Source organism: Macrotis lagotis, chromosome 1 (assembly GCF_037893015.1).
Source record: "Macrotis lagotis isolate mMagLag1 chromosome 1, bilby.v1.9.chrom.fasta, whole genome shotgun sequence".
NCBI classification, from domain to species: domain Eukaryota; kingdom Metazoa; phylum Chordata; class Mammalia; order Peramelemorphia; family Peramelidae; genus Macrotis; species Macrotis lagotis.
Genome location: NC_133658.1, coordinates 221,884,883 through 221,904,936, shown reverse-complemented (window position 1 = coordinate 221,904,936; position 20,054 = coordinate 221,884,883). Strand labels below are relative to the sequence as shown.

At 38.6% G+C, this 20,054-nt stretch overlaps 1 protein-coding gene across 1 annotated transcript in view; it reads right to left on the bottom strand.

The window, feature by feature from the left end:
* The window catches only part of LTBP1 (latent transforming growth factor beta binding protein 1), a 490,138-nt gene extending 471,971 nt beyond the window's left edge, over positions 1-18,167 (bottom strand). Inside the window, exons 1-2 of the mRNA XM_074209684.1 lie at positions 18,082-18,167; positions 17,110-17,180 (exon numbers count right to left, since the gene is read on the bottom strand). The gene's annotated coding sequence lies outside the window, so the exon portion shown is untranslated. The remainder of the gene's footprint in view (positions 1-17,109; positions 17,181-18,081) is intronic.
* Between the last annotated feature and the right edge of the window lie 1,887 nt (positions 18,168-20,054).

Below are 20,054 nucleotides of genomic sequence, written 5' to 3'. Positions count from 1 at the left end.
AGCACAAGAGAAAGTCCTAGACAATAGCAACAAAAAATGGAAACATATATTTTAAGGAGGAAAAAGGACATTTTATCTAATTTCCCAGTGATCAACTATAACCTCTAGCAGACAGCTCCCAGATTTATAAATCCATCTTCAGTCTCTCTTGTTCTGTTGTTCAGTAGTGAACACTGACCATAGCATATCAGGTCATTCAATCTTCCACTAACTCCTAAGGTCTGTCCAAACTCTTCTTCTTTTCTTCCGTGATACTATCTATCTCATCCTCTGCCTTCCCCTTCTCATTTTGCTTTCAATATTGCCCACCACAAGGTCTTTTTCAATAAATTCTATTTTCTCATTAGATGGCCAAAGTTTTTAAAATTCATTTTATAGTATTTGACCTTCCAATGAATATCCTGAATTAATTTCTTTAACTACTGACTGATTTGATCCTTTTGCAATCCAAGGGACTTTCAAAAGTCTTCTCAAATACCATTCAAAAGCATCGATTCTGTAGTGCTCAGCTTTCCTTTTGATTTTAAAAAAATACAGCTTTGACTATAGCTTTGTTATGAGGGTGATATCTCTGATTTTTAGTATGATGTTCAGATTTGCCATAGCTTTCCTTCAAAGGAGCAACTGGCTTTTCATTTCATAAATGTAGTTACCATCTTCAGTGATATTCGAATCAAATGATATAAAATATGAAACTGCTTCCCTTTCTTTTCCCTCTATTTGCCAGGAAGTCCCACCAGTTGTCATGATCTTCATGATCTTAATTTCAGGGGTTTTTTTAAATGTTAAACTTCAAACTATTTTTTAATACTCTCCCTTTTCACCTTCATCAACAGGCTTCTTAATTCTTGCTCAAAGAACAATCTGCAACTGGATATTCTATAAATGACCCAAACTCAACATATCCAAAACAGAACGCATTACTTCCCATCCCCCCCAAAAAAAATCCTGCTTCTAAACTTCTCTATTTTCTTCAAAGGTGCCATGATACTTCCAGTCACTGAAGTTAGAAAGAGAAATTCTATTCAAATTAATTACAGAATTATAAAATATTTGGGGCTCCATTTACCACACAGGAAACATAGGTGCAGCTAGGTGGCCCAGTGGATACAGCACCAGCCCTGGAGTCAAGAGGACCTGAGTCTGACCTCAGACACTTAATGATTACCTAGTTGCAAGTCATTTAGCCCACTGCCTTGCAAAAAAAAAAAAACACATAGGAAATATATAATAAAAAACCACATAGGAAATATATAATAACAACTACAAAATTCTTTTTAAAGACAGAACTGCTCTAAATAATTAAAAAGATATAAACTGGCAATGGTTGGATTATGTCAAAATAATAAGAAAACAACAAAATGTCAACCATCAAAAGCATTTATCTGTTGATTACTATATTCTAGGCATAGAAGTTTTTATTAATCATCCTCATCCAACATATGCAATCAATCTTTAGACTCTATCTCTAAATATCTTTCATTGCTCTCCAATAAAGCAGCCACCACCCTAATTAATAACTTCATCATATCTCAGATATATTATTTTGATACTTTTATCTAATTGGCTACTTTCTATGTAATCTTCCTTCTCCTTTCTATCATTCCCATAACTGGTCAACAGCATTAAAGACTAGAATACAAATCTATTAACATTACTTTCTTCTTCAAGAAGCTCTAAGTTCCTTCTTTCCCTACTGTGGTTTTTTTGCTTGTTTGTTTGTTTAGGTTTTTGCAAGGCAATGGGGTTAAGTGGCTTGCCCAAGGTCACACAGCTAGGTAATTATTAAGTGTCTGAGGCTGAATTTGAACTCAGGTACTCCTGAGCCCTGGGCCAGTGCTGTATCCACTGCACCACCTAGCCGCTCCCCACTGAGGTTTTAAGATCCTTCCCTGTCTAATGGTAGCCTAACTTTCAGCATTTACTGCATATCACTCACCTCCATGAATTCTTCAACCTAACCAAATTGTTCTATTTGTTTAGAAGACATTATAAAGAAAATTGAAGATTTGGCAAATGATTAGAAGTGCCTGGTGAAGAAGACTGAGGAGTTATATGATACAAAAGTTTAGAACCTGAATAACTAGGACAAAAATAGCTAAGTTACTAACAGAACAGAGTTTTAGAATGGGGAGGATCTAATAAGATCTTCAGTCTGTTGCAATCCATCCATGCCTGCTCGTTGTGTGACATTCTAATCCACTAAAACCAAAAAAGAGAGTGAAAAGCCTTTTACTAAGCACAGTACCTGCCCACAAATAGTCCTAGAGTCCAGTGTGAATTGGGGTGGGAAAGGGAGAAAGTGGATATGATGGAGGAATGGGGAACAATTTTCCCAAGTATCTGGCATTATGGTTGCTTAGGCAGCAGATAGATTATAACTGCCTCCAAGTATCAAAGCCCACAGAGATCTGGGAATTTGATGCAGGAGGGGAAGGAATCAGGACTTGGGGATAAAGGGAGGTGTAGAAATAAACCTTACAGTGAGCTATTGTGGGGAAAGTGGCAATAGACCATCTTCTAATTGGTTATCACATACCCCTTGGATTAGGTTTAGGACTACTCTTCCAAGACAACTAATCTAACCAATAATTGAGTTTATCATCTTGAGGTTGGGCTGAGAACTCATTACTTGACAAAACTGGAAAACATTATGGCAGAAACTAGGTATACCAAGATATGGTCAAAATTGGTATAGGATTTAGACATAAAGGGTAACACCATAAGTCAATTAGGAGAGCAAGAAATACTTTATTTTGTCAGATCTATGGAGAAGGGAGGCATATATGACCAAACAAGAGATAGAGAAAAACATTATAAAATACAAAATTGATAATTTTGATTATATTAAAATTAAAAGGTTTTGAACAAATAAAACCATTGCAACCAAGATTAAAAAGAATGCAAAAGGTTGGGAAAAATTTTTACAGCTAGCGTTTCAGATGGAGGATTAATTTCTAAATATATAGAGAACTGAGTCAAACTCATAAGAATATGTCATCACCTAATAGATAATTGGTCAAAGGATATGAACAGTTTTCAGTTGAAGAAATTAAAGTTATCTATACTCATAAGAAAAAAAAGTTCTAAATCATTTTTAGAGAAATGTAAATCAAAACAACTCTGAGGTATGACAAAAAAGGAAAGTGATCAATGTTGGAGGGGACGTGGGAGAACTGGGGCACTAATGCAGTATTGGTGGAGTTGTGGACTAATCCAATTACCCTGGAAAGCAATCTGGAATTATGCCAAAAAATGGGCAATAAAACTGCATATTCTTTGTTCCAGCAGTATCACTACTGGATCTATATTCCAACAAGATTATAAAAAAAGAGAAAAAAGCCCACATGTACAAAAATATTTATAGGAACTCTTTTTTATGGTGTCAAAGAATTGGAAATTGAGGAGATGCACATCAATTTGGGAATGGCTAGACAAATTGTGGTATATGAATGTGATAGAGTTCTATTGTTTTTTAAGAAATACTGAATGAGTGGACTTCAGAAAAGCCTGGAACTGATTACATGAACTGATACTGAGTAAAGTGAGCAGAACTAAGAGAATACTGTACATATTAATTAGAACATTGTGTGATGATAACTATTATAGACTTAGCTCTCCTCAGCTGTACAATGATCAGAGACAATTCTAAAGGACTTGTGATGGAAAAATGTTGTCCACATCCAGACAAAGAACTATGGAGTCTAAATGCAGGCCAAAGCATGCTATCTTCTATTTTTGAAATTTGTTTTATGCTTTATAGTTTTTGTTTTTACTCTCTCGTGGTTTTTTCCCTTTTATTCTGATTCTTTTTTCATAACATGACTAATAAGGAAATATGTTTGACATAGTTTTATCAAATATGTATGTATGTATGTAGATATGTATATTACTCAAAAGGAGGGAGGGAGGAAAATGTGGAATTTAAAATCTTACCCAAAAAATGAATGTTGAAAACTATCCTTGTTTGTAGTTGGGAAAATAAATTAATTTATTTAAAAGATCTTGAGGTTTTAGTGGATTCTAAGTTCAACATGAAACAACAGTGTAACATGGAGAGCCAAAAAAATCTAATATGATCTTACACTACATTAAAAGACAGAGTATCTAGACTGAATGAGGTATTACGTATTATGTTCAGCTCTGTATAACACATTTTAGAAAGGCTTCTAGCTTGATAAGCTAGAAAATGTTTAGAAAATAGAGGCTAAGGTAGTGATAAGCCTTGAGACATAACAAAAATGGTCATCTGAAAGAATTAAGAATGTCTCCCAAAGGGAAAAGAAGATTTTTATGACGCACAATAATGGTCTTTAAATATATGACAGCAGGGGCGGCTAGGTGACACAGTGGATAGAGCACCAGCCCTGGATTCAGGAGGACCTGAGTTCAAATCCTTTCCCAGAAATTAATAATTACCTAGCTGTGTGACCTTGGGCAAGTCACTTAAACCCATTTGTCTTGCAAAAAAAAACAACAAAAAAGCAAAAACAATAACTTTATGACAGCCAGGTAGCACTGTAGAAACAATACTGTATTTGAAGTCAGGAAGATATTTTTGTATTCTATCTCAGTCACTTAAGTTTTCTCAGCCTGGAGCTAATAACTATCTATTTTACAAGGTTTGCTGTAAAGATCAAAATTAGATAGCACATTAAATAGTATAGCTAACTATTACCTCAATTTGTAAATCATAAAGAATTATATAAATGCTAGCTATTATTATTATGACTACGAATATTATTAAAAGTTTGTCATGAGGAGGAGGTTCAGATTTTTTTTTTTAGTCCTGGAGGGGATAAATACTAAAGCAACAGTGGATGAAAGTTCCAAAGAAGTAGAATTAAGCTTGATATGAAGAAAAAAATTCCAAAACTAACTGAACTGCTTTGGAAGGAAGAGGCTTCAGGTTCATTTAGTACCTCTGAGGTTCCTTCCAGCTTTGAGATTATATCTACCTAATCACTTGGTGAGTACAATTGGAGTTGGTTGCCATTCTTATCCATGAAAAGATTGCCCATAATGATAAATATTAGATTCCTAAAGGATTTAAGGAAGCAAGAGAAAAAAATACAAGAAGTGGAAAATTAAAGCTTAGCATAGGTGATTTTTTTTTAGTTTTTTTTTGCAAGGCAAATGGGGTTAAGTGGCTTGCCCAAGGCCACACAGCTAGGTAATTATTAAGTGTCTGAGACCGGATTTGAACCCAGGTACTCCTGACTCCAAGGCCGGTGCTTTATCCACTACGCCACCTAGCTGCCCCTTACGCCACCTAGCCGCCCCTTACGCCACCTAGCCACCCCAGTGATTTTTTTATAATTACAAAAATAATATTTTAAATACTTCGCAAACCTTAAGGTACCATAAAAATCAGCTGGTGTTGCTGCTGCAGCATCACTGTCTCAAGTGAAAATATCACTAGATAGAATATAGATTAGAGGAATCTTAAAAATATTCACTTACAGCAAATGAATAAATGGACCTGAGACAAAATGTCATAATAGATAAAATACTGAACTTTGGTGAAGAAGACCTGGAGTCAAATCCAAACACTGGGTCCACTTTTCTTCTCCCTTTAAACTATTTCTCCTAGTGATTTCATTAGATCCTATGAATTCAATTATCATTTCTATGCATTGATTCCCAAATCTTTTCATTTATTTTGACCTCCATTCTCATAAATCTGCCTATTGGACATATTAAATAGTATAATATTAAATTTACTTAATTACTTAAAATCTGCATGTCTAAAACTGAACCCATTACATTTTCCCAAAATTCTTCCTTCTTCCTAACTCCTCTATTACTACTATGGGGACCACCATCCTTTCATCACCCAGGCTTGACTTATCCTCTGTTTGCCCCAGGTGTTAAAAAAACAACAACAAGAATCTTTCTGCTTTAAACTATTGCAACTCTCCAAGGAATATTTAAAGACCAGCAACATAGCCAATGTCTAATATAATGCACTGTATTGAATAGGCACTTAACAAATGATAAACAAATTAATGATTTAACCCAACTGTGTTCTTTCTACAAAGGACACAAAAGCCGTTCATTTTAAAGATATGCATATTTTCTGACAGGTTTATACCTGAATTGTCATAATGGATTCCTTTGCAAAAATAATGTTTCCTTCTTTGATATGTCAACACTAAGTGCAAGGTAGATAGAAAACATTGAGCCTGAAGTAAGGAAAATTTGAGTTTAAATCCAGCCCAGATATTTGTCAGCTGTGTAATCCTGGGCAAAATGCTTAGCCTCTTTTTTTGCCTCTGTTCCTTCATCTCTGAACTAGAGATAATTGTACCTGCCTCTCAGGTTTGTTGTGAGGAACAAATGAGCTAATAATTGCTAAGTTCTTGGTAAGTGTTATCATCATCATCATTTTTTAGTGATCTCACTAACAATAGTTACCACTTCCAAAGGTGCAGAATACAAGCCATACAAACATCATTCTAAAAGACCCCCAATTCATGCTTTCTCATAAATCTTGCATTAAGGATCTACCCAATATGTTGGGTAGTCACTCCACTGGCTCTAGGGACAATATGTGGGTTCCAGTGGAGCACATAGATTATGCATCAATTATCCATTATTCTCAGCATATGACTGCTTTGACACCATTTCTTCGATGCTATCTTTGGTACCATTCCCTGAGTACAATTCTTCAACAGTAATACACTTCTGCCTATTTATGCTCACAATGAATCTCTCTGTTATCCTTTGGGTAATCCAAGAATTCAGTTTTTTAAAAGCTGTGTGGTATTCCATCTTGTGGTACTCCATGTAACCGGACATATAGGATCACTGAAAAAATATTGGTGTTTACTATTGTTCTATTAGAAACCAGGAGGGATGGGAATTCAGGGAAGCCTGGAGGGATTTGCATGAACTGATGCTGAGTGAAATGAACAGAACCAGAAAAACACTGTACACCCTAACAGCAACATGGGGGTGATGATCAACCTTGAAGGACTTGCTCATTCCATCAGTGAAACAATCAGGGACGATTTGGGGCTCTCTGCAATGGAGAATACCATCTGTATCCAGAGAAAGAATTGTGGAGTTTGAACAAAGACCAAGGACTATTACCTTAAATTTAGGGGAAAAAAACTGATATCTTATTGTCTGATCTTGCTATCTCTTATACTTTATGTTTCTTCCTTAAGGATATAATTTCTCTCTCATCACACTCAATTTGGATCAATGTATACCATTGGAAACAATGTAAAGACTGACAAATTGCCTTCTGTGGGGGGTAGGGGTGGGGGAGGGAAGTAAGATTGGGAGGAAAAATTGGTGTTTAAAAAATTAAAGATAAGCCTTTGTTTCAAAGAGGAATTTTGAGTCATTAAAAGCACTGAACAATTTCTCAAAAGTAATTCAATCCACTCTATGACTTCTGTTTAATGTTATGACTTGTTCATTTTTCATCTGTAGTATCTATCCAATATAGCTATATTGATGGATCAGTGCCATAGGTTGTTTATCCAACTACACATAATACTTTGTGAAACAGGTATTCTCCCTTCATTTACTTTGGTTATTTGTAAAATGAATAATTTGAATTTACAACATGCTTTCCTACCAAATCCCTAAGATATAAAGTTCAAGTAAAATGTTCCCATTTTACAGATAAGAAAAATAACGTTCTGATAGGTAAAGTGACTTACATAGAATCACAATAAATAAAAACCTAAAATGGAACTGCAAATATTTCCTGTATCCAAGTCTAAACCACTTTCCACTATACTACCTCTCAGAATCCAAAGAATAAAATAACGTATCTTAGAAACAGGCCACTGCCCCTTTAATCGGAGTATACTCAAACTTAATGATGGTTGAAAAATCTTAAACAGAGATGATTAGATATATTTGGGGCTACTTTGCAATCAAAGTCAAATTTATATAATTTTAACAGGACTAGAAGACAGTTATGGCATGCCAGGTTTAATCTTCTCTGCTTAGGAAAATTAAGTCATTTGAGATACTCTCTCTTAAAGCCATTTAACTCAAAAGTTAAATCAGCTGTCAGGAGGCATTGTAGTACAATCGAAAGCATACTGAATCTGTCCTATCACTACCTGGGTGTCTTTAGTCATGTAACTTCATTTTTCTAGGACTGAGTTTCCCCATTTGTAAAATAAAATGATCAGACAACCTCTATAGTCCCCTCACATTCTAAATCTACATGCTTAGATTCCTGCTTTTATTGCTCTACTTAATGTATCAAAAGTGTCATCCCACCTAAGATTTTTTCCTTCTATTTTTTTAATCTTCCATGAATCCCTCTTTCTCTTTTAAAACCAATTCCAACTATGTTGCCTCTATTGCTTTGGTTATATCCAACTCTTAGTGACCCCATTTGGAATTTTCTTGGCTAAGATTCTATAATTGTTTGCAATTTCCTCTACAGCTCATTTTACACGACGAAACTGAGACAAGCAGGGTTAAGTGAAAGTATCAAAGTCCAAAATTTAACTTGGGGACAAGAGGCTTTCTGACTTCAGGTCCAGAATTCTGTCCACTGCACCACCTAGCTGCCCCGGCCTCTCACTAGCCACACTTAAGTTCTCCCTCAATATGAAAGATAGGTATTTTGCTATATCTACCAAAAGCTGAAGGGGGTGGAGTGAGGAATCAAAAGCTGTGGAGGGAATTAAAAAAAAGTCTACAAATGACAAAACAGGTCACACCTCTGAGGTTTATAACATCATCTGGAAACAAAAACTCATAAAATACAAAACAGTAAAACTAATTCCTTGGAAAGAAAATCAAATTTGAGATCATCTGTTTTGCACAGAACAAACATCACTGTTGGCATTCAACTAACATTAACAACTAAAACTCTGTATCCCATGCTTCATTTTAATTCAGTTAGCAATAAACAGATGTAAACATCTTCCAAAAACTTTTCAAAAGTGGAATTCATCAACTTGGGAGGTAATGAGTTTTCCCTCTCAGGACATCTTCAAATAAAATATGTCTTGGTAATCTCATCGGTTCTGAATAAATCAACAGAAACTCCCAGATCTACAAATCTAGCCCTCATTTCTCTGTGAAGTTCAATCACACTTCTCCAGCTTCCAGGATCTACCTCCACCTGGATATTCCACAAGCATCTTGAATCAATATGTCCAAAGTAGAACTTATTAAAACTATCCTCCCTCCTCATTTCCAAATTTTTGTCAAGAATACCATCATCTATCCAGGTACCTGGTTCTCAAACTAAGAGTCATTCTCAATTCTTCACTCTCCACTTCACCCCACCATCCAACCAGTGGCCAAATATTGGTTTTAGGACCACTTCTCTCTTCTCTAACTCTTTCTCTCTACTAACTCACCAAAACCATCCTAATTCAGGGCCTCATCTCCACTACTGAAATAGTCTCATAATTTATCTCCCTACCTTAAGTCTCTCCCCACCCCATTCCATGCTCTATGGAGCTACCAAATTGATACTCCTAAAGCAAAGATGTGACCATGTTACTCCCTGCCTAAGAAGCTTGAGTGATTGATTACCAATGGCCTCTGGGATAAAAGTTCCTCTGCTTAGTATCTGAAGTCCTTAATTAGTTCCAAATTATGCTTCCAAAGTGATTCCTATTTATTCCCCCCCCAAACACTAATATTTAAACTAAACTTGTCTCCTTGCCATTCCTGTAATGTTCTCCCTCCTCATCTTACCCCTTTGAAGTCTCAAACGTACTTTAAGGTTTAACTCCAGTTCCACCAGCTTCTCTAAATAATTAAAGGTCTTCTGAATTCAATTGTTACCTTGTTCCTCCCCTTCCAAAAAAATAACTTTTTATTTATTTATTTACTTATTTATTTATTGTATTTCATTTTTTGTTTACTTCCCCATGTACTTGTGTAATCCCCACTCCTACCCTCACCACCAAATGAATGGAAGAACCTGAAAGAAGGGGATATTCTATTTCATCTAATAGAGTACCTAACATCTAATAGATACTTAATAAAAGAATTGCATAATCAAATTTGGTGATCCCTTGTTAGATATGAAGAGCAGACTCTAATTCACATACAGACTGAACTGAATAACCAATGAGGTTTCTTCCAATTCTGAGGTTCTATGATGCTACAAAAAGCCAAGTATACATTTGATCATTTCTTTCAGCAAGGGAATATCTAAATTTCCAAGGACCTGAATGGTACATGCAAAATATCTGTTGTTTTTCACCTGCAAATATGAGACTATTTATTTTGCATTGATTTTATTTTAAATTTAAGGTTTATTTACATTCTCATCTTCATAACTAATTTCAGTAAGTTACAATTGGATAAATATTGTATGCTAGGTCCACACAGAGGAGTAACTTTCTCACCAATTTATGTAAACAATGGATAAAATAAAGAGAAAAAAACTGTCTCAAATAATGTAATTTTGAAAAATAATTAGGATATAAGGCTCATTTGTGTTTAAATAAATTTAAACTAAAGATCTGAAATGATTCAAAAACAAGGTTGTACATTTAGATATGCATCTTGAATGATGAACGTGTGCTAATAGAAGAGCTTCTAATTTAAAGTTGTTGGCCTTTAAAAATTCTATTGTTTTTTAAGTGAGAAAAAATATATATAAGTATACATTGTATATATATGCATATATATGTATGTTCAACAGTCACTCTAAAGAGATAGTAAGGAAATAGTAAAAATCAATTATTTAACAATTCAAACAATATTATTTAGAGAAATATATATATATACATATATATATATATATATATATGTATATACCTCAAAAATTTGTCCTGGATTTTATCCATTCATAAACTCTTCTTTTTCCCCAAAAATCACTATGTCATACTATCTCATTGCCAAAACTAGGAATACAGAAAATGTTGATCTATAAAGCTGGGCCATTTTTTAAGCTACTGATTCATTAGCAAAAAAAGAAAGAACTCTTAAAACTAAAAGCAGCATGATGTAGTGGAAAAATGTATTTTGCTATAAGTCAAGTGACCTGATGCTGATTCTTATTAGCTGTGTGACAACTGACTTTGGCCTCTCTAAGGCTATATCTTTATCCAAAAGACTGGCTATTAGGGAAATGCCTTATTAACTCTAAAGCTCCTTATCAAACAATCAACAAACATGTATTAAGTATCTAACTCTAACCTTATTATATGCTAAGCACTAGTGATTCAAAGAGAAAATCAAACAGTCCCTGTCCTTGAGGTTCTTATAAGACCTAATTGGAAAACAATTTGTCCATATACAAATATGAAGGTTGGTGGGATAAGTCATTCTAGCTCTGGTATCTTATCTAAGTAAGAACAGATTTCAATTGATTAAAAAAAGATCTTAGAATTAGAATGAAATTGCATAAGAATTGTCATCACAGAGAATAAGAATTATATTCAGTAAGCTGGAATGGCTAGAAGAAACTTGATATGCCTCAGGGATAATCTAGTTGTCTATAAATTATCCAACAAATTAAGATGCTGTGGATTTTCTAGAAACTGGAGTGTGCATATCCCTGAGAATGAAGGTGGAAAAGGGGAGGGAAGTTAGAGGAAAGTTGTCAGAAAGTTCTGAAGAATTTTCGACTTCCCATTTACCTATCAGTGTCTGACATAGCAGAATCTCCCTTCTTCCCAATGGCATTTCCAGATCAGCTGGTGGCAGTATCTGATTCACTGAGTATCAGGGACAGATTGGACTCACTAGCTCTGCTTCTTGAATAACCCATGAATGGGGGGGAAAAAAAGGACTTCTAGGGGCATCGAGGTGGTGCAGTGGATAAAGCACCGTCCCTGGAGTCAGGAGGAACTGAGTTCAAAGCTAGTCTTGGACACTTCATAATTACCTATCTGTGTAACCTTGGGCAAGTTGCTTAACCCCATTGCCTTAAATAAAATAAAAATTTTTAAAAAAAAGAAATAATTTGGAATAGTTTTTTTTTAAAAAAAAAGCACTTCTGGAAATCAGGAACTGTACTTGGTCACAAGTGCTGTCTATGTCTGAGCCATTTCTCCCTAGACTTTGTATCCTATGTATTACAAGAAGAAAAATGTGACATAGACTTGGGGGGGGGGGGTGGAAAGAGGAACAGGAAAAAATTTTTTCTACCAACTATTCTTTTTGTATTACTGCAGTAAATATCCCTTTTAAAATAGTACTTAAGGCTGGCTGACTAAATGGTTCTCAACTGACAACCTTGGAGGGAAGTTTATCAACCCTACTCATCAAGGGAAGTTTGGACTCTTGAAAAGGCCTTCCAGCTAGGAACTGAGGATTCAATTCATTTGTGAGGGAAGGAGTTGGGATGAGAATCCTCAGATCTTATATGATTTATATAGGTCTATACTAAACATAAAAAAACAAATATGATAAAATCGTAGAGGTTCAGAAAAGCTGCACTAGCACCACTGGGATCACATGCAAAGGTGTAGTTTAGCCAAGGTTACCGAGGGATTCTAAGAGACAGAGGAAAGGAAGAAGAGCATTAAGCTAGGAAGTAGAGCCAAGGAAAAATTATGAAGAGGACATACAGATTGGGTGTAAAGAAAACAAGCTGGTTACTTTGGACAGATCATAAAGTAATGAAGAGAAGTATTACGTAGTACATCTAGAAAGATAGGTTGGAAGAAGAGTTTTAAATGCCAAATATTTTTATAGTTGATCCTAGAGTCAGAAGATCTTAGGAGAGAATTCGGAGCTGGAAAGTCCCTTAGACAGTCACAAAATTATAGAATTTCAGTTGGAAAGAGTCTCAGAAGCCAACCATCTAGTTTAACTTATATATAAATAAGCATCCCCTCCAGAACACAGCTGACAAATGAAGCAATATTTGCTTGAAGAGCTCTCAAGTTGTCACATTCTACTTTTACAATTTTTTTTTTCCCTTATACATCAAGGCTAAGTCTCACTTCTTCAATTCTCACTCATATTTTTTGTTCTACCCTGTAGAGTCAATCTGAATAAATCTAGGCCCTTTTGACCAATATAGCCCTTCAAATATTTGAAGACTGCCATTAGCATATTCCCCTAAATCTCTTTTCTAGACTAAACACCCCCAACTTCCTCATTTTACAGAGGAGGAAATTCCGGCCCTGAGAAGTTAAATGCTTTATTTTTTAAATGAATGTATCAGATTGATTTCCTCTTAGAAATCCCTTAAGGAGCCCAAGGAAGTAGGAAAATACTAGATTAAGTCATTGGAAGTCAATGGACTGCCACCTAGACTTCACAAATTTGTTTTGGATCAGCAACACTTTGTATTAAAAGATAACCTGAATCCACAAAGAGCAGAAATTTCTGATATTATATAATATGGAGGAAAAATAAAACTCAAACCAATTTTAACTGTTCCATGCAAGAATTTCTACCATTACAAAGTTTATTATTCCTCATTTTGTTATTTAGTAGTTAGTGACTTTTCTTCCTTACTCCTTTTTTTTTTCCCCTTAGGTTTCTGCAAGACAAATGGGGTTAAGTGGCTTGCCCAAGGCCACACAGCTAGGTAATTATTAAGTGTCTGAGACCGGATTTGAACCCAGGTACTCCTGACTCCAAGGCTGGTGCTTTTATCTACTAGTTACTCCTTCTTGATGGTCATTTGTCAAGGATGCTGCCAATATAGTTCATCTCTTTACACTTACCTAAATAATACCCCTTTCTAGACTAACTTGCCCTTTGAACTGATTTTGTAGAGACACCAGCTTTGTTCTCATTTATCAGAATTAGATAATCAAGTGGAAAGAAGACTGGATTTGAAATCAGAGGATCTGGGTTGGGATCCCAGCTCTGTTACCTACATATGAAACTTGGGGGAAAAAAATCACTTTAATTCTAGGCCTCAGTTTCTTCCTCCATAAAATAAGTTAGTTGAACTAAATAATATCTAAGGCACTATCTCCACATCTTTACACAAGCTGCCCATAACCCAGAATTAACCCCCCCTCTTCACTTTTACCTTTTTAAAATCCCCAGTTTTCTTCTAAATTCCAAATGAGGCCTTTGATTTCCACTCGCCTTCCAACTATTGTGTTCCCCCATTTAAAAAATTACCTTGTCTTGATTTTGTCTGTAATTTGCATCTATTTGTTTGTATATAGGTCTCTACCACTGGGCTGTAAGCTCCTTGCATTCAGGAGCTAGTTCATTTCTGTCTTTATACCCTCTGAACATAGCAGGCATTTGAAAAAAGGCTTCTTTGTTGACTGATTCCAATAAATCTATGATACCATGTACCTTCTTCATCAATACAAGAAGGGCTAAGTCCATGTTCAATCATGTATTCAGTTCCAAGCATAATGTTTTAGTAAGGTCAAGTTACAGCTCATCAAGAGGAAAAAGATTAGCAAGGTGAATAAACTGGAGAAGATGTCATAGGAAAATAGTTGAAATAATTAGGGATACTTTGTCTGGGAGACAAAGAAAAGACGAGAGAGTTATCACATGAGAGAAGAATTCTACTTTTTTTTGCTTGGCCCTTCAGAGGCAGAACAAGAAGCAATGCATGGAACTTGCCAAAAGGCAGTTTTAGTGGTCATGTAAGAAAAATGTCCCAACAAAGAAAGATGTTCAAAAGTGGAGTGGGATGCTTTGAAGATAAGGAAATGGGCATTTATTAAGTTCCTACTATGTGCCAGATACTTTGTGATATTGTCTCAATTTATCTTCAAAGCCACCTTGTGAAATAGGTGTTGTTTTTATTATCTCCATTTTCCAGCTAAAGAAACTGAGGCAGGGAAAAGTTAAGTGACTTGCCCAGGATCACACAAACAGTAATAGTCTAATGCTGGATTTGAACTCAGGTCTTTCTGACTCCAAGCCCAGTGTGATCCAATGTGTTACCCAATTACCTACTTTGGCACTGTAGGCTTCCAAGTGGAGAATGAATGACCCTCTTGTCAAAGATGCTTTAGACAAGTAAATTCTTGATTATGAGTGCATTCGGCTATGCAATTTCTGGGGTCCCTTCCAACTCTGAGTTTCTATAATATTCCTGACAAGATTGCCAAAGAGAGAATGCACCTATTCCTCTTCTTACTGTCTAGAGAAAGAGAGGTAATGGGGTAGATTACACAATATCCAGACTCCCTTTGCCCTCCTAGATCAGAGAACTTATTCTGTTCTCAGAACCCTTTGGAGGAGTGTTCTTCCACTGTAGTTATTCTCTCTTCTTTCCATTGCAACATCAACTGGAACATCTGAAGAGTTATTTCATATATAGTTTTTTTCTCTTATAAATACAAATGAATACATATTGATTATTACAGGCTTATAGTGTGGTCCAACTCCCTCTTTTTAGATAACCCAGAAAAGTTAGAAAAACAAGGTCAGATAGACAGCAATTGGAAAAAGTAGGATCATACATTATTTACTGCTCTTTTTTTATCCATACAGTGAAATAACTCCAAAGTTTGAAGCTAATTGTGTTATATTCGGCTTTTACTTTAGTTAATTACTATAGAATATGGCATATTTTTTAATCTGAGCAGTTATTAATCTATATAATAACTATTGTGTTAAATTAAGCTTTTATTATATGTCCAACCTAAACACATTAGGGAATAGCTGAAATAAAGCAGAGAAGTGTAGTCTACCATTTGAATTAGCACTTAATCTCAAAAACCTATAACCATGCGGACATTTTTAATCTAAGGGTTAGTTATAATACTCTAAGACACTCAAAGTTGTACAGGAGATAAACTTCACCTGTCACATTTCTGTGTGTCCTTGGGCAAATAACTATACCTCTCTGAGCCTTACTTTCATCATTTGTAAAAATGAGAGGGATGAACTAATTGATCTCTAAGGTCTTGTCTGGCTCTAATAACTCCATAATAAATATCAGTAGTTTGAACCCAGAATCATCCACTGGACTGCCAATTCACTTCTTGACAATCATGACCAAAATGACTAACCTGCATTTTTCTCAAGGTTAATTGTTTAAAAAGTTTTTTTTTGAGGGGGGGAACCAAAAATTGAAAGCAATTTTCAGAAACAATTTCAATGTGCTGTCTATACTGTCCTTTGACTGTCATTTGAGCATGCAAAAATCATTCCTTTAAAAATTATATCCCTGGGGGGAGAGAACAATACATAAGATTTGTTTTGCTTTATACCAGTAAACAAATTTAAAAATTAAACAAATTCAATTCAAGTTCTGCTGACTACTTCAAAGTATTGCAGAAAATGCCTGCACAAAATTTCTCAAATGAAAGAACATACCTTTATTTATATTTAGCATTTTTATTAGCATTGGATTAATCAAAAGGAGATCAAGGAGATTACTTCTCCCAAGTCCTTTAATAGCATGCTAATATGCATGGAAAAAGTATTTGATCCTTTCACTGAATTTAGAGAAACCTCACTGGAATACCTATCAGTAGATTTTGGAGTACCCCTGACTAAAGCATCTTGGGAAATAATCAGGGCCTCATGTCTGGCAGATCTTTGCTGTTATTTTTCCAGCAGTTTTTAAACTGCTAAAGTTTTATGTTAGCATAGGGGGCAGTATCCCTGACTTTAAGAAACATTTCACGGGGTGGCTAGGTGGAGCAATGGATAGAGCACCAGCCCTGGAATTAGGAGTATCTGAGTTCAAATCTCACCTCAGACTCTTAATAATTACCTAGCTATGTGGCCTTGGGCAAGCCACTTAACACCATTGCCTTGCAAAAAAAGAAAGAAAGAAATATTTCCCATTTCCCTCATGCTTAAGACAAAAGTTGTTGGTTTTGTTGTATCAAGAATAAATGTATTTGTATTTTCCATTTTCTGACTTCACAGGTATGGCAGGATGATTAATGATTCCATAAGGTACCAGGAGAGCAAGACTGACCTTTGGGTGAAAAGTGACCTTTCCAAAGTATTGTTGCTATAATGATAACAATAATTACCAAGACCCAAAGTATTTTCTTATTATTAATCATTATTATTATTTTATTATATTATTATTATTATATAATTATTATTAATGACTGGCTGGGGTTGATGACATGGATATTCAGACTCTCCACATTCCCTCTGGGAAATGATCTGTGTCTGGATCACTACTGTTCTTCTCTACCATTGTACAAATCTCCTTATATACAGGTTTTCATGCAAGTTGTGCTCTTGGCTACTTACGTTTGGTGCACCTCTGGGAACCAGGGGCTTTGCTCCAGCCTTGACAGCACTGCCCTCCACAGACATTCACCCTGCAAATACAGCAATGGTAGGAAGTAATCCAGCAGCAAACACTATTATTCTACCCTCCCCAAAAACCCAAGCTTCAAAGAATTTTTCCTCTAAAAGCAAAAAACCCTGCCTCAGGGGAGGTCTAACTGGTTATACAAGGTGCCCAAAAATTAGCTGCCAAAGTAGAAAGGATGGTAGAGCAAGGAAGGAAGGAAGGAAGGAAGGAAGTCAGGGAGCCTTAATGAGAACTGCTTTTCCTATAATGAATACTAGTGTTGTAAAGGAGAAAGAAATTCAGAGTTTAAAAACTGTTTAAAAAAATGTCCTTGGGATGGTATTCTAAGAAGCAACAAGTAAAATTAATTTAGTTTCAGAGATATTAGGTTTACACAAAGAGTTTAAACAATTTTTTTAATGAGACATTTTTTAAATGTCTCTAATCCCTTTCTTTTCATTCCTACCATTCGCGTGACCGTTCTACGCTGAGAAACGCGGAATTAAAATTAGATAAACCGGCACCCTTCTCGGTGCAATGGCCCCTACAGGCTGCACACAGGTGCAGACTCTCAAAAGTTGTCCTTCATCAAAGAGGATCGGGGCCAGAGGTGGGGGCCTGAGTTCTCTAGCTAGAGTAAAGTCGGCTCGGGGAGGGAACCTGTAGTGACTTCATGTTTTAACACCCGGAGTCTCATCATCCAACTTGGAAGAGGCTAGCTACATCCCGGGCTGAAACTCCTTTCGTACTTCCCCCGCGCTCGCTAAGGAGGAGTACGCCGGCTCGTATCCTCGGGGAGGGTGCCCGCTCTCGGGTTTCCGCGGCATCCCTCCAGGCCGGCCGGCAGCGCAGGGCGCTTCTCCGGGGTCTGCTCCCGCGGGAGGACCCGAGGTGCGAGGAGGGGAGGAGGGAGGTGTCGGCCTTACCCCTGCAGCCGCTGCTTCTGCTGGACCTGCAGGCTGGAGCCGGCGCGGCCGCCCTGGGTCTGCGGCTGCACTTTGGGGCGCGCGGCGTGCCCGGCCGGCTTGGGGAGCGGCGCCGCCGGCGGCAGACGGGGCCCGGCGGGCTCGGGACGGGGCTGCGCGCCGGCTTTGCTCATCCTGCGGGTGCGTTCCTGCGCGCTCGCCGCGGGGCCCCTGCGGCCGCCGCCGCCGGAGCGGCCCTGGAGCGCGACGTGGAAGGTCCCGCGCTGCCCGGGGAGCCCCCCGAGGGCCGCCCCGGCGTCGGAGGAGCCGCTCTGGCCCGGGCGCACCACATAGGTGACCTTCCTTACCCGGCCGTGCACGGAGGACGCCAAGACCCCGGCCCACAGCAGCAGCCCCCACCTGAGCCAAGTCCCCTCCATGGCCCGCGCCTCGGGGAGCCGAGAGGGGCCGGACGCTGCGCACGCGGGCTCTCCTCCTCTGCCGCTCTTTCTCTCTGGCCGCTGCCCTCCCCTCTCCCCGGGCCCGGGGCGCAGCCCCCCTCAGCAGCGCGACGCCGCGGGCCGGCCCCCGCCCCCCGCCCGCGTGCACCGCCCCGTGCCCCCTCCCTCTTTTCCCAGGAGAAACGCTCAGATCCCAAAGCCGGAGCAAGGGCGAGAGGAGCGGCCCCCGGGAGGAAGACGGCTCTGAGGTGGAGCGAGAGCTCTGGGGGAGCCGAGCCGGCCCAGACCCCGGCGCAGCGGGGAGCGGGAGGGGGCGGGGCGAGGGCGGGGGGCGCGCCCAAGGTAGCGACCGAGCAGACCCAGCGCGCTCCTGCTCCGGAGCCTGGCGGCCCGCGTTCTCGGGGGACGCTGGGGAGGGGGGGCGCCGCGGGAGGGGGCGCTGGGGGGGGCGATCGCCGTTCCGGGCAGCCCCCTCTGGAAAGACTTTCTTAAAAGTTTCTGTAGGAGCGAGCCGAGTGTCGGGGCCGGACGGCCAATCTCGAGCAGACATGACGTCAGGCATCAGAGCCTAATTGGGGAGACCGTGAGGCGAGCCCCCGCGAGCCAGGGCAGCCCCGGCGCGCTCGGCCCCGGCCCGCCAGCGGCCCCAGGCTAGAGTTACTCGAGGTTCAGAAAGTCAGGCCGAGGGGATTCTCCACGCGGCGCCGCCCCCCCCCCCCGAACCTCCGGAACACTCCCACACTTCTCCCCCTCCCCCACCGCCCGTTGAGGACAAAGAACTCAACCAAGTCACTGAATGGCCCTTTTCTTCTTGAAGGCTCTGTTTGGAAAATGCTGGGGAAATGGGGCAGGTTCTTATCAGCAAACAGAGGCTCGTCCCAGTGGTATTCCAAGGGCTTGAGTGGGGGTGCCCTGTATGGGCCTCGGGAACCCCGCGAGAAGGCAATTACTGTGAGAAGAGGAAGGATGGAACTAGGTTCCAAACCTATTTGTGTGATTTGAAGTTCTCTGTCCTCTCGTCTGTAAAATGATGTCTAAAATCCCTTCCAGTTCCTCATCTCTGATCTTAGGAAGTCTTCTGAACAGAGATAGTCTAAAGGCGGAGGCTTTCTGTGAAGCTAAGGTAGTTCAAGTTTAGTGTTTGGGGAAAGAGCAGGATTTGAATCCGGGCTCTGACAGGGTGATTTGTTCGATATATTAACTACTTGACAGAGGCCAAGTCACTTAACCTCTTGAAACTTCCATTTCCTCTTCTGTAAACTGAAGGTGATACTTGTGTTCCTTGCCTCACAGAGCTATGGTAATGAAAGCTTTTTATCAAACAAGTATTTATGAAGCACTAAGAATATATCAGGCACTGCGGTAGGGATTAGGGATTAAAAAATGAGTCATAGGATCATAATCCAAACCTTTTTTGAATAAAGGAAAAAAATGAGATTCATGAAGGATTAAGTGACTTTTGTGTAAGGTTACACATAAGGCATAGAAGTGGGATTGGACACTAGGTTTATATGTCCCTACAGCCAATTTCCT